We start from the raw sequence: 12,349 nt of genomic DNA, 5'->3' as shown, positions 1-12,349 counted from the left end.
GTTATTGCAGAGTAAGAACAGAAAAATCACAGATGGCTTTCAAATATGGTCTCATTATAACAACTAAAGTGGTTTAATCAAAAGGGTTCAGGTATTCTTTAGCATGTGAGAGGAATTTGAATTCTTATGCAATCTCAAAATGAAGTTCTCACAACTTCAATTTTCATTTTCTCTTATTTTTTTTGACACTCTGTCCTCTGAAGGATGTATAAATCTGGCTTTCCTTGCAAAACAAGAGTAGAGGAATATCCAGGATTTGATTTTCTTCACAAAAAGGGATTGGTCTGCATACTGTCTTAAGGAGGGAACCCGGCTAGCTCAGTCGGTAGAGCATGAAACTCTTAATCTCAGGGTCGTGGGTTCGAGCCCCACGTTGGGCGAAAACAAGTAATTTTTGCCGGAATATTGTATTGACTCTCATAATATGGAGATTAATCTTGCATTAGACCTGCAATAACTCCCAAAAATTGTCCAGGAATGGATTTCCTTCATAAAAAATGATTAGTCTGCATACCATCTTGAAGTGGGAGCCTGGCTAGCTCAGTCGGTAGAGCATGAGACCCTTAATCTCAGGGTCGTGGGTTCGAGCCCCACGTTGGGCGAAAATGAGTAATTTTTGCTGGATTATTGCATTGACTCTCATAATCTGGTGAATATTCTTGCATTAGACATGCAATAACTATCAGAAATGGTATCTCCCTTGGTTTCTCATTGGTGGGAAATTTAACTTCAAGATTAGCTAGGGTATGAGTCTAGATGAACACACCGCAATATCACTCATATTCGAGTAGTAAACAGGCCAACCTGAACTGTAAAACATCCCATAAGTGGAGGTAAGGCATAAATTAGGAGTGAACTTAACACTGTTATGGGCAATTGGACTTCAAATAAAGTGTGGAAGGCAGTAAGGTTACTTTTTTCATGTTATGCAGATTAAACACACAGGGGAATAAGCTCAAATGGTAGAGCGCTCGCTTAGCATGCGAGAGGTAGCGGGATCGATGCCCACATTCTCCATTATAAAATTTACATACATTTTATTTTTAACTTGTCATTGCCAAGGTCATTGCAGAGTAAGAACAGAAAAATCACAGATGGCTTTCAAATAGGTCTCATTATAACAACTAAAGTGGTTTAATCAAAAGGGTTCAGGTATTCTTTAGCATGTGAGAGGAATTTGAATTCTTATGCAATCTCAAAATGAAGTTCTCACAACTTCCATTTTCATTTTCTCTTATTTTTTTTGACACTCTGTCCTCTGAAGGATGTATAAATCTGGCTTTCCTTGCAAAACAAGAGTAGAGGAATATCCAGGATTTGATTTTCTTCACAAAAAGGGATTGGTCTGCATACTGTCTTAATGAGGGAGCCCGGCTAGCTCAGTCGGTAGAGCATGAGACTCTTAATCTCAGGGTCGTGGGTTCGAGCCCCACGTTGGGCGAAAACGAGTAATTTTTGCCTGAATATTGCATTGACTCTCATAATATGGAGATTAATCTTGCATTAGACCTGCAATAACTCCCAAAAATTGTCCAGGAATGGATTTCCTTCATAAAAAATGATTAGTCTGCATACCATCTTGAAGTGGGAGCCCGGCTAGCTCAGTCGGTAGAGCATGAGACCCTTAATCTCAGGGTCGTGGGTTCGAGCCCCACGTTGGGCGAAAATGAGTAATTTTTGCTGGATTATTGCATTGACTCTCATAATCTGGTGAATATTCTTGCATTAGACATGCAATAACTATCAGAAATGGTATCTCCCTTGGTTTCTCATTGGTGGGAAATTTAGCTTCAAGATTAGCTAGGGTATGAGTCTAGATGAACACACCGCAATATCACTCATATTCGAGTAGTAAACAGGCCAACCTGAACTGTAAAACATCCCATAAGTGGAGGTAAGGCATAAGTTAGGAGTGAACTTAACACTGTTATGGGCAATTGGACTTCAAATAAAGTGTGGAAGGCAGTAAGGTTAGTTTTTTCATGTTATGCAGATTAAACACACAGGGGAATTAGCTCAAATGGTAGAGCGCTCGCTTAGCATGCGAGAGGTAGCGGGATCGATGCCCGCATTCTCCATTATAAAATTTGCATACATTTTATTTTTAACTTGTCATTGCCAAGGTCATTGCAGAGTAAGAACAGAAAAATCACAGATGGCTTTCAAATATGGTCTCATTATAACAACTAAAGTGGTTTAATCAAAAGGGTTCAGGTATTCTTTAGCATGTGAGAGGAATTTGAATTCTTATGCAATCTCAAAATGAAGTTCTCACAACTTCCATTTTCATTTTCTCTTATTTTTTTTGACACTCTGTCCTCTGAAGGATGTATAAATCTGGCTTTCCTTGCAAAACAAGAGTAGAGGAATATCCAGGATTTGATTTTCTTCACAAAAAGGGATTGGTCTGCATACTGTCTTAAGGAGGGAGCCCGGCTAGCTCAGTCGGTAGAGCATGAGACTCTTAATCTCAGGGTCGTGGGTTCGAGCCCCAAGTTGGGCGAAAAAGAGTAATTTTTGCCTGAATATTGCATTGACTCTCATAATATGGAGATTAATCTTGCAATAGACCTGCAATAACTCCCAAAAATTGTCCAGGAATGGATTTCCTTCATAAAAAATAATTAGTCTGCATACCATCTTGAAGTGGGAGCCTGGCTAGCTCAGTCGGTAGAGCATGAGACCCTTAATCTCAGGGTCGTGGGTTTGAGCCCCACGTTGGGCGAAAATGAGTAATTTTTGCTGGACTCTCATAATCTTGTGATTATTCTTGCATTAGACATGCAATAACTATCAAAAATGGTATCTCCCTTGGTTTCTCATTGGTGGGAAATTTAACTTCAAGATTAGGTAGGGTATTAGTCTAGATGAACACACCACAATATCACTCATATTCGAGTAGTAAACAGGCCAACCTGAACTGTAAAACATCACATAAGTGGAGGTAAGGCATAAGTTAGGAGTGAACTGAACACTGTTATGGGCAATTGGACTTCAAATAAAGTGTGGAAGGCAGTAAGGTTACTTTTTTCATGTTATGCAGATAAAACACACAGGGGAATTAGCTCAAATGGTAGAGCGCTCGCTTAGCATGCGAGAGGTAGCGGGATCGATGCCCGCATTCTCCATTATAAAATTTGCATACATTTTATTTTTAACTTGTCATTGCCAAGGTCATTGCAGAGTAAGAACAGAAAAATCACAGATGGCTTTCAAATATGGTCTCATTATAACAACTAAAGTGGTTTAATCAAAAGGGTTCAGGTATTCTTTAGCATGTGAGAGGAATTTGAATTCTTATGCAATCTCAAAATGAAGTTCTCACAACTTCCGTTTTCATTTTCTCTTATTTTTTTTGACACTCTGTCCTCTAAAGGATGTATAAATCTGGCTTTCCTTGCAAAACAAGAGTAGAGGAATATCCAGGATTTGATTTTCTTCACAAAAAGGGATTGGTCTGCATACTGTCTTAAGGAGGGAGCCCGGCTAGCTCAGTCGGTAGAGCATGAGACTCTTAATCTCAGGGTCGTGGGTTCGAGCCCCACGTTGGGCGAAAACGAGTAATTTTTGCCTGAATATTGCATTGACTCTCATAATATGGAGATTAATCTTGCATTAGACCTGCAATAACTCCCAAAAATTGTCCAGGAATGGATTTCCTTCATATAAAATGATTAGTCTGCGTACCATCTTGAAGTGGGAGCCTGGCTAGCTCAGTCGGTAGAGCATGAGACCCTTAATCTCAGGGTCGTGGGTTTGAGCCCCACGTTGGGCGAAAATGAGTAATTTTTGCTGGATTATTGCATTGACTCTCATAATCTGGTGAATATTCTTGCATTAGACATGCAATAACTATCAGAAATGGTATCTCCCTTGGTTTCTCATTGGTGGGAAATTTAGCTTCAAGATTAGCTAGGGTATGAGTCTAGATGAACACACCGCAATATCACTCATATTCGAGTAGTAAACAGGCCAACCTGAACTGTAAAACATCCCATAAGTGGAGGTAAGGCATAAGTTAGGAGTGAACTTAACACTGTTATGGGCAATTGGACTTCAAATAAAGTGTGGAAGGCAGTAAGGTTAGTTTTTTCATGTTATGCAGATTAAACACACAGGGGAATTAGCTCAAATGGTAGAGCGCTCGCTTAGCATGCGAGAGGTAGCGGGATCGATGCCCGCATTCTCCATTATAAAATTTGCATACATTTTATTTTTAACTTGTCATTGCCAAGGTCATTGCAGAGTAAGAACAGAAAAATCACAGATGGCTTTCAAATATGGTCTCATTATAACAACTAAAGTGGTTTAATCAAAAGGGTTCAGGTATTCTTTAGCATGTGAGAGGAATTTGAATTCTTATGCAATCTCAAAATGAAGTTCTCACAACTTCCGTTTTCATTTTCTCTTATATTTTTTGACACTCTGTCCTCTGAAGGATGTATAAATCTGGCTTTCCTTGCAAAACAAGAGTAGAGGAATATCCAGGATTTGATTTTCTTCACAAAAAGGGATTGGTCTGCATACTGTCTTAAGGAGGGAGCCCGGCTAGCTCAGTCGGTAGAGCATGAGACTCTTAATCTCAGGGTTGTGGGTTCAAGCCCCACGTTGGGCGAAAACGAGTAATTTTTGCCTGAATATTGCATTGACTCTCATAATATGGAGATTAATCTTGCATTAGACCTGCAATAACTCCCAAAAATTGTCCAGGAATGGATTTCCTTCATATAAAATGATTAGTCTGCGTACCATCTTGAAGTGGGAGCCTGGCTAGCTCAGTCGGTAGAGCATGAGACCCTTAATCTCAGGGTCGTGGGTTCGAGCCCCACGTTGGGCGAAAAAGAGTCATTTTTGCTGGATTATTGCATTGACTCTCATAATCTGGTGAATATTCTTGCATTAGACATGCAATAACTATCAGAAATGGTATCTCCCTTGGTTTCTCATTGGTGGGAAATTTAGCTTCAAGATTAGCTAGGGTATGAGTCTAGATGAACACACCGCAATATCACTCATATTCGAGTAGTAAACAGGCCAACCTGAACTGTAAAACATCCCATAAGTGGAGGTAAGGCATAAGTTAGGAGTGAACTTAACACTGTTATGGGCAATTGGACTTCAAATAAAGTGTGGAAGGCAGTAAGGTTAGTTTTTTCATGTTATGCAGATTAAACACACAGGGGAATTAGCTCAAATGGTAGAGCGCTCGCTTAGCATGCGAGAGGTTACGGGATCGATGCCCGCATTCTCCATTATAAAATTTGCATACATTTTATTTTTAACTTGTCATTGCCAAGGTCATTGCAGAGTAAGAACAGAAAAATCACAGATGGCTTTCAAATATGGTCTCATTATAACAACTAAAGTGGTTTAATCAAAAGGGTTCAGGTATTCTTTAGCATGTGAGAGGAATTTGAATTCTTATGCAATCTCAAAATGAAGTTCTCACAACTTCCATTTTCATTTTCTCTTATTTTTTTTGACACTCTGTCATCTGAAGGATGTATAAATCTGGCTTTCCTTGCAAAACAAGAGTAGAGGAATATCCAGGATTTGATTTTCTTCACAAAAAGGGATTGGTCTGCATACTGTCTTAAGGAGGGAGCCCGGCTAGCTCAGTCGGTAGAGCATGAGACTCTTAATCTCAGGGTCGTGGGTTCGTGCCCCAAGTTGGGCGAAAAAGAGTAATTTTTGCCTGAATATTGCATTGACTCTCATAATATGGAGATTAATCTTGCATTAGACCTGCTATAACTCCCAAAAATTGTCCAGGAATGGATTTCCTTCGTAAAAAATGATTAGTCTGCATACCATCTTGAAGTGGGAGCCTGGCTAGCTCAGTCGGTAGAGCATGAGACCCTTAATCTCAGGGTCGTGGGTTCGAGCCCCACGTTGGGCGAAAATGAGTAATTTTTGCTGGATTATTGCATTGACTCTCATAATCTGGTGAATATTCTTGCATTAGACATGCAATAACTATCAGAAATAGTATCTCCCTTGGTTTCTCATTGGTGGGAAATTTAACTTCAAGATTAGCTAGGGTATGAGTCTAGATGAACACACCGCAATATCACTCATATTCGAGTAGTAAACAGGCCAACCTGAACTGTAAAACATCCCATAAGTGGAGGTAAGGCATAAGTTAGGAGTGAACTTAACACTGTTATGGGCAATTGGACTTCAAATAAAGTGTGGAAGGCAGTAAGGTTACTTTTTTCATGTTATGCAGATTAAACACACAGGGGAATTAGCTCAAATGGTAGAGCGCTCGCTTAGCATGCGAGAGGTAGCGGGATCGATGCCCACATTCTCCATTATAAAATTTGCATACATTTTATTTTTAACTTGTCATTGCCAAGGTCATTGCAGAGTAAGAACAGAAAAATCACAGATGGCTGTCAAATATGGTCTCATTATAACAACTAAAGTGGTTTAATCAAAAGGGTTCAGGTATTCTTTAGCATGTGAGAGGAATTTGAATTCTTATGCAATCTCAAAATGAAGTTCTCACAACTTCCATTTCCATTTTCTCTTATTTTTTTTGACACTCTGTCCTCTGAAGGATGTATAAATCTGGCTTTCCTTGCAAAACAAGAGTAGAGGAATATCCAGGATTTGATCTTCTTCACAAAAAGGGATTGGTCTGCATACTGTCTTAAGGAGGGAGCCCGGCTAGCTCAGTCGGTCGAGCATGAGACTCTTAATCTCAGGGTCGTGGGTTCGAGCCCCACGTTGGGCGAAAACGAGTAATTTTTGCCTGAATATTGCATTGACTCTCATAATATGGAGATTAATCTTGCATTAGACCTGCAATAACTCCCAAAAATTGTCCAGGAATGGATTTCCTTCATAAAAAATGATTAGTCTGCATACCATCTTGAAGTGGGAGCCCGGCTAGCTCAGTCGGTAGAGCATGAGACCCTTAATCTCAGGGTCGTGGGTTCGAGCCCCACGTTGGGCGAAAATGAGTAATTTTTGCTGGATTATTGCATTGACTCTCATAATCTGGTGAATATTCTTGCATTAGACATGCAATAACTATCAGAAATGGTATCTCCCTTGGTTTCTCATTGGTGGGAAATTTAGCTTCAAGATTAGCTAGGGTATGATTCTAGATGAACACACCGTAATATCACTCATATTCGAGTAGTAAACAGGCCAACCTGAACTGTAAAACATCCCATAAGTGGAGGTAAGGCATAAGTTAGGAGTGAACTTAACACTGTTATGGGCAATTGGACTTCAAATAAAGTGTGGAAGGCAGTAAGGTTAGTTTTTTCATGTTATGCAGATTAAACACACAGGGGAATTAGCTCAAATGGTAGAGCGCTCGCTTAGCATGCGAGAGGTAGCGGGATCGATGCCCGCATTCTCCATTATAAAATTTGCACACATTTTATTTTTAACTTGTCATTGCCAAGGTCATTGCAGAGTAAGAACAGAAAAATCACAGATGGCTTTCAAATATGGTCTCATTATAACAACTAAAGTGGTTTAATCAAAAGGGTTCAGGTATTCTTTAGCATGTGAGAGGAATTTGAATTCTTATGCAATCTCAAAATGAAGTTCTCACAACTTCCATTTTCATTTTCTCTTATTTTTTTTGACACTCTGTCCTCTGAAGGATGTATAAATCTGGCTTTCCTTGCAAAACAAGAGTAGAGGAATATCCAGGATTGGATTTTATCACAAAAAGGGATTGGTCTGCATACTGTCTTAAGGAGGGAGCCCGGCTAGCTCAGTCGGTAGAGCATGAGACTCTTAATCTCAGGGTCGTGGGTTCGAGCCCCAAGTTGGGCGAAAAAGATTAATTTTTGCCTGAATATTGCATTGACTCTCATAATATGGAGATTAATCTTGCAATAGACCTGCAATAACTCCCAAAAATTGTCCAGGAATGGATTTCCTTCATAAAAAATAATTAGTCTGCATACCATCTTGAAGTGGGAGCCCGGCTAGCTCAGTCGGTAGAGCATGAGACTCTTAATCTCAGGGTCGTGGGTTCGAGCCCCACGTTGGGCGAAAATGAGTAATTTTTGCTGGACTCTCATAATCTTGTGATTATTCTTGCATTAGACATGCAATAACTATCAAAAATGGTATCTCCCTTGGTTTCTCATTGGTGGGAAATTTAACTTCAAGATTAGGTAGGGTATGAGTCTAGATGAACACACCACAATATCACTCATATTCGAGTAGTAAACAGGCCAACCTGAACTGTAAAACATCACATAAGTGGAGGTAAGGCATAAGTTAGGAGTGAACTGAACACTGTTATGGGCAATTGGACTTCAAATAAAGTGTGGAAGGCAGTAAGGTTACTTTTTTCATGTTATGCAGATTAAACACACAGGGGAATTAGCTCAAATGGTAGAGCGCTCGCTTAGCATGCGAGAGGTAGCGGGGTCGATGCCCGCATTCTCCATTATAAAATTTGCATACATTTTATTTTTAACTTGTCATTGCCAATGTCATTGCAGAGTAAGAACAGAAAAATCACAGATGGCTTTCAAATATGGTCTCATTATAACAACTAAAGTGGTTTAATCAAAAGGGTTCAGGTATTCTTTAGCATGTGAGAGGAATTTGAATTCCTATGCAATCTCAAAATGAAGTTCTCACAACTTCCATTTTCATTTTCTCTTTATTTTTTTGACACTCTGTCCTCTGAAGGATGTATAAATCTGGCTTTCCTTGCAAAACAAGAGTAGAGTAATATCCAGGATTTGATTTTCTTCACAAAAAGGGATTGGTCTGCATACTGTCTTAAGGAGGGAGCCCGGCTAGCTCAGTCGGTAGAGCATGAGACTCTTAATCTCAGGGTCGTGGGTTCGAGCCCCAAGTTGGGCGAAAAAGAGTAATTTTTGCCCGAATATTGCATTGACTCTCATAATATGGAGATTAATCTTGCATTAGACCTGCAATAACTCCCAAAAATTGTCCAGGAATGGATTTCCTTCATAAAAAATGATTAGTCTGCATACCATCTTGAAGTGGGAGCCTGGCTAGCTCAGTCTGTAGAGCATGAGACCCTTAATCTCAGGGTCGTGGGTTCGAGCCCCACGTTGGGCGAAAATGAGTAATTTTTGCTGGATTATTGCATTGACTCTCATATTCTGGTGAATATTCTTGCATTAGACATGCAATAACTATCAGAAATGGTATCTCCCTTGGTTTCTCATTGGTGGGAAATTTAACTTCAAGATTAGCTAGGGTATGAGTCTAGATGAACACACCGCAATATCACTCATATTCGAGTAGTAAACAGGCCAACCTGAACTGTAAAACATCCCATAAGTGGAGGTAAGGCATAAGTTAGGAGTGAACTTAACACTGTTATGGGCAATTGGACTTCAAATAAAGTGTGGAAGGCAGTAAGGTTACGTTTTTCATGTTATGCAGATTAAACACTCAGGGGAATTAGCTCAAATGGTAGAGCGCTCGCTTAGCATGCAAGAGGTAGCGGGATCGATGCCCACATTCTCCATTATAAAATTTGCATACATTTTATTTTTAACTTGTCATTGCCAAGGTCATTGCAGAGTAAGAACAGAAAAATCACAGATGGCTTTCAAATATGGTCTCATTATAACAACTAAAGTGGTTTAATCAAAAGGGTTCAGGTATTCTTTAGCATGTGAGAGGAATTTGAATTCCTATGCAATCTCAAAATGAAGTTCTCACAACTTCCATTTTCATTTTCTCTTTATTTTTTTGACACTCTGTCCTCTGAAGGATGTATAAATCTGGCTTTCCTTGCAAAACAAGAGTAGAGTAATATCCAGGATTTGATTTTCTTCACAAAAAGGGATTGGTCTGCATACTGTCTTAAGGAGGGAGCCCGGCTAGCTCAGTCGGTAAAGCATGAGACTCTTAATCTCAGGGTCGTGGGTTTGAGCCCCAAGTTGGGTGAAAAAGAGTAATTTTTGCCTGAATATTGCATTGACTCTCATAATATGGAGATTAATCTTGCATTAGACCTGCAATAACTCCCAAAAATTGTCCAGGAATGGATTTCCTTCATAAAAAATAATTAGTCTGCATACCATCTTGAAGTGGGAGCCCGGCTAGCTCAGTCGGTAGAGCAAGAGACTCTTAATCTCAGGGTCGTGGGTTCGAGCCCCACGTTGGGCGAAAATGAGTCATTTTTGCTGGACTCTCATAATCTTGTGATTATTCTTGCATTAGACATGCAATAACTATCAAAAATGGTATCTCCCTTGGTTTCTCATTGGTGGGAAATTTAACTTCAAGATTAGGTAGGGTATGAGTCTAGATGAACACACCACAATATCACTCATATTCGAGTAGTAAACAGGCCAACCTGAACTGTAAAACATCCCATAAGTGGAGGTAAGGCATAAGTTAGGAGTGAACTGAACACTGTTATGGGCAATTGGACTTCAAATAAAGTGTGGAAGGCAGTGAGGTTACTTTTTTCATGTTATGCAGATTAAACACACAGGGGAATTAGCTCAAATGGTAGAGCGCTCGTTTAGCATGCGAGAGGTAGTGGGATCGATGCCTGCATTCTCCATTATAAAATTTGCATGCATTTTATTTTTAACTTGTCATTGCCAAGGTCATTGCAGAGTAAGAACAGAAAAATCACAGATGGCTTTCAAATATGGTCTCATTATAACAACTAAAGTGGTTTAATCAAAAGGGTTCAGGTATTCTTTAGCATGTGAGAGGAATTTGAATTCTTATGCAATCTCAAAATGAAGTTCTCACAACTTCCGTTTTCATTTTCTCTTATTTTTTTTGACACTCTGTCCTCTGAAGGATGTATAAATCTGGCTTTCCTTGCAAAACAAGAGTAGAGGAATATCCAGGATTTGATTTTCTTCACAAAAAGGGATTGGTCTGCATACTGTCTTAAGGAGGGAGCCCGGCTAGCTCAGTCGGTAGAGCATGAGACTCTTAATCTCAGGGTCGTGGGTTCGAGCCCCACGTTGGGCGAAAACGAGTAATTTTTGCCTGAATATTGCATTGACTCTCATAATATGGAGATTAATCTTGCATTAGACCTGCAATAACTCCCAAAAATTGTCCAGGAATGGATTTCCTTCATAAAAAATGATTAGTCTGCATACCATCTTGAAGTGGGAGCCCGGCTAGCTCAGTCGGTAGAGCATGAGACTCTTAATCTCAGGGTCGTGGGTTCGAGCCCCACGTTGGGCGAAAATGAGTAATTTTTGCTGTATTATTGCATTGACTCTCATAATCTGGTGAATATTCTTGCATTAGACATGCAATAACTATCAGAAATGGTATCTCCCTTGGTTTCTCATTGGTGGGAAATTTAACTTCAAGATTAGCTAGGGTATGAGTCTAGATGAACACACCGCAATATCACTCATATTCGAGTAGTAAACAGGCCAACCTGAACTGTAAAACATCCCATAAGTGGAGGTAAGGCATAGGTTAGGAGTGAACTTAACACTGTTATGGGCAATTGGACTTCAAATAAAGTGTGGAAGGCAGTAAGGTTACTTTTTTCATGTTATGCAGATTAAACACACAGGGGAGTTAGCTCAAATGGTAGAGCGCTCGCTTAGCATGCGAGAGGTAGCGGGATCGATGCCCGCATTCTCCATTATAAAATTTGCATACATTTTACTTTTTAACTTGTCATTGCCAAGGTCATTGCAGAGTAAGAACAGAAAAATCACAGATGGCTTTCAAATATGGTCTCATTATAACAACTAAAGTGGTTTAATCAAAAGGGTTCAGGTATTCTTTAGCATGTGAGAGGAATTTGAATTCTTATGCAATCTCAAAATGAAGTTCTCACAACTTCCGTTTTCATTTTCTCTTATTTTTTTTGACACTCTGTCCTCTGAAGGATGTATAAATCTGGCTTTCCTTGCAAAACAAGAGTAGAGGAATATCCAGGATTTGATTTTCTTCACAAAAAGGGATTGGTCTGCATACTGTCTTAAGGAGGGAGCCCGGCTAGCTCAGTCGGTAGAGCATGAGACTCTTAATCTCAGGGTCGTGGGTTCGAGCCCCACGTTGGGCGAAAACGAGTAATTTTTGCCTGAATATTGCATTGACTCTCATAATATGGAGATTAATCTTGCATTAGACCTGCAATAACTCCCAAAAATTGTCCAGGAATGGATTTCCTTCATAAAAAATGATTAGTCTGCATACCATCTTGAAGTGGGAGCCCGGCTAGCTCAGTCGGTAGAGCATGAGACTCTTAATCTCAGGGTCGTGGGTTCGAGCCCCACGTTGGGCGAAAATGAGTAATTTTTGCTGGATTATTGCATTGACTCTCATAATCTGGTGAATATTCTTGCATTAGACATGCAATAACTATCAGAAATGGTATCTCCCTTGG

General features: G+C 39.8%; 12 non-coding genes across 12 annotated transcripts; all 12 read left to right on the top strand.

The window, feature by feature from the left end:
• The first annotated feature begins 1,368 nt into the window (after positions 1–1,368).
• Positions 1,369–1,441, top strand: TRNAK-CUU (transfer RNA lysine (anticodon CUU)). Its single transcript has one exon. It is a non-coding gene; the product is annotated as a tRNA-Lys (tRNA).
• A 564-nt stretch (positions 1,442–2,005) lies between these two features.
• On the top strand, positions 2,006–2,078 carry TRNAA-AGC (transfer RNA alanine (anticodon AGC)). The gene has a single exon. It is a non-coding gene; the product is annotated as a tRNA-Ala (tRNA).
• Positions 2,079–3,055: 977 nt separating this feature from the next.
• TRNAA-AGC (transfer RNA alanine (anticodon AGC)) lies at positions 3,056–3,128 on the top strand. Its single transcript has one exon. It is a non-coding gene; the product is annotated as a tRNA-Ala (tRNA).
• A 352-nt stretch (positions 3,129–3,480) lies between these two features.
• TRNAK-CUU (transfer RNA lysine (anticodon CUU)) lies at positions 3,481–3,553 on the top strand. Its single transcript has one exon. It is a non-coding gene; the product is annotated as a tRNA-Lys (tRNA).
• Positions 3,554–4,117: 564 nt separating this feature from the next.
• TRNAA-AGC (transfer RNA alanine (anticodon AGC)) lies at positions 4,118–4,190 on the top strand. The gene has a single exon. It is a non-coding gene; the product is annotated as a tRNA-Ala (tRNA).
• A 3,113-nt stretch (positions 4,191–7,303) lies between these two features.
• Positions 7,304–7,376, top strand: TRNAA-AGC (transfer RNA alanine (anticodon AGC)). Its single transcript has one exon. It is a non-coding gene; the product is annotated as a tRNA-Ala (tRNA).
• A 573-nt stretch (positions 7,377–7,949) lies between these two features.
• On the top strand, positions 7,950–8,022 carry TRNAK-CUU (transfer RNA lysine (anticodon CUU)). Its single transcript has one exon. It is a non-coding gene; the product is annotated as a tRNA-Lys (tRNA).
• Positions 8,023–10,889: 2,867 nt separating this feature from the next.
• Positions 10,890–10,962, top strand: TRNAK-CUU (transfer RNA lysine (anticodon CUU)). The gene has a single exon. It is a non-coding gene; the product is annotated as a tRNA-Lys (tRNA).
• Positions 10,963–11,111: 149 nt separating this feature from the next.
• TRNAK-CUU (transfer RNA lysine (anticodon CUU)) lies at positions 11,112–11,184 on the top strand. Its single transcript has one exon. It is a non-coding gene; the product is annotated as a tRNA-Lys (tRNA).
• Positions 11,185–11,526: 342 nt separating this feature from the next.
• On the top strand, positions 11,527–11,599 carry TRNAA-AGC (transfer RNA alanine (anticodon AGC)). Its single transcript has one exon. It is a non-coding gene; the product is annotated as a tRNA-Ala (tRNA).
• A 353-nt stretch (positions 11,600–11,952) lies between these two features.
• On the top strand, positions 11,953–12,025 carry TRNAK-CUU (transfer RNA lysine (anticodon CUU)). The gene has a single exon. It is a non-coding gene; the product is annotated as a tRNA-Lys (tRNA).
• A 149-nt stretch (positions 12,026–12,174) lies between these two features.
• On the top strand, positions 12,175–12,247 carry TRNAK-CUU (transfer RNA lysine (anticodon CUU)). Its single transcript has one exon. It is a non-coding gene; the product is annotated as a tRNA-Lys (tRNA).
• Positions 12,248–12,349: the final 102 nt, after the last annotated feature.

This window comes from Lissotriton vulgaris, chromosome 1_1, assembly GCF_964263255.1.
Source record: "Lissotriton vulgaris chromosome 1_1, aLisVul1.2, whole genome shotgun sequence".
Lineage (NCBI taxonomy): Eukaryota > Metazoa > Chordata > Amphibia > Caudata > Salamandridae > Lissotriton > Lissotriton vulgaris.
The sequence above is the reverse complement of the archived record's forward strand: the minus strand, read 5'-3'. Positions and strand labels throughout refer to the sequence as shown.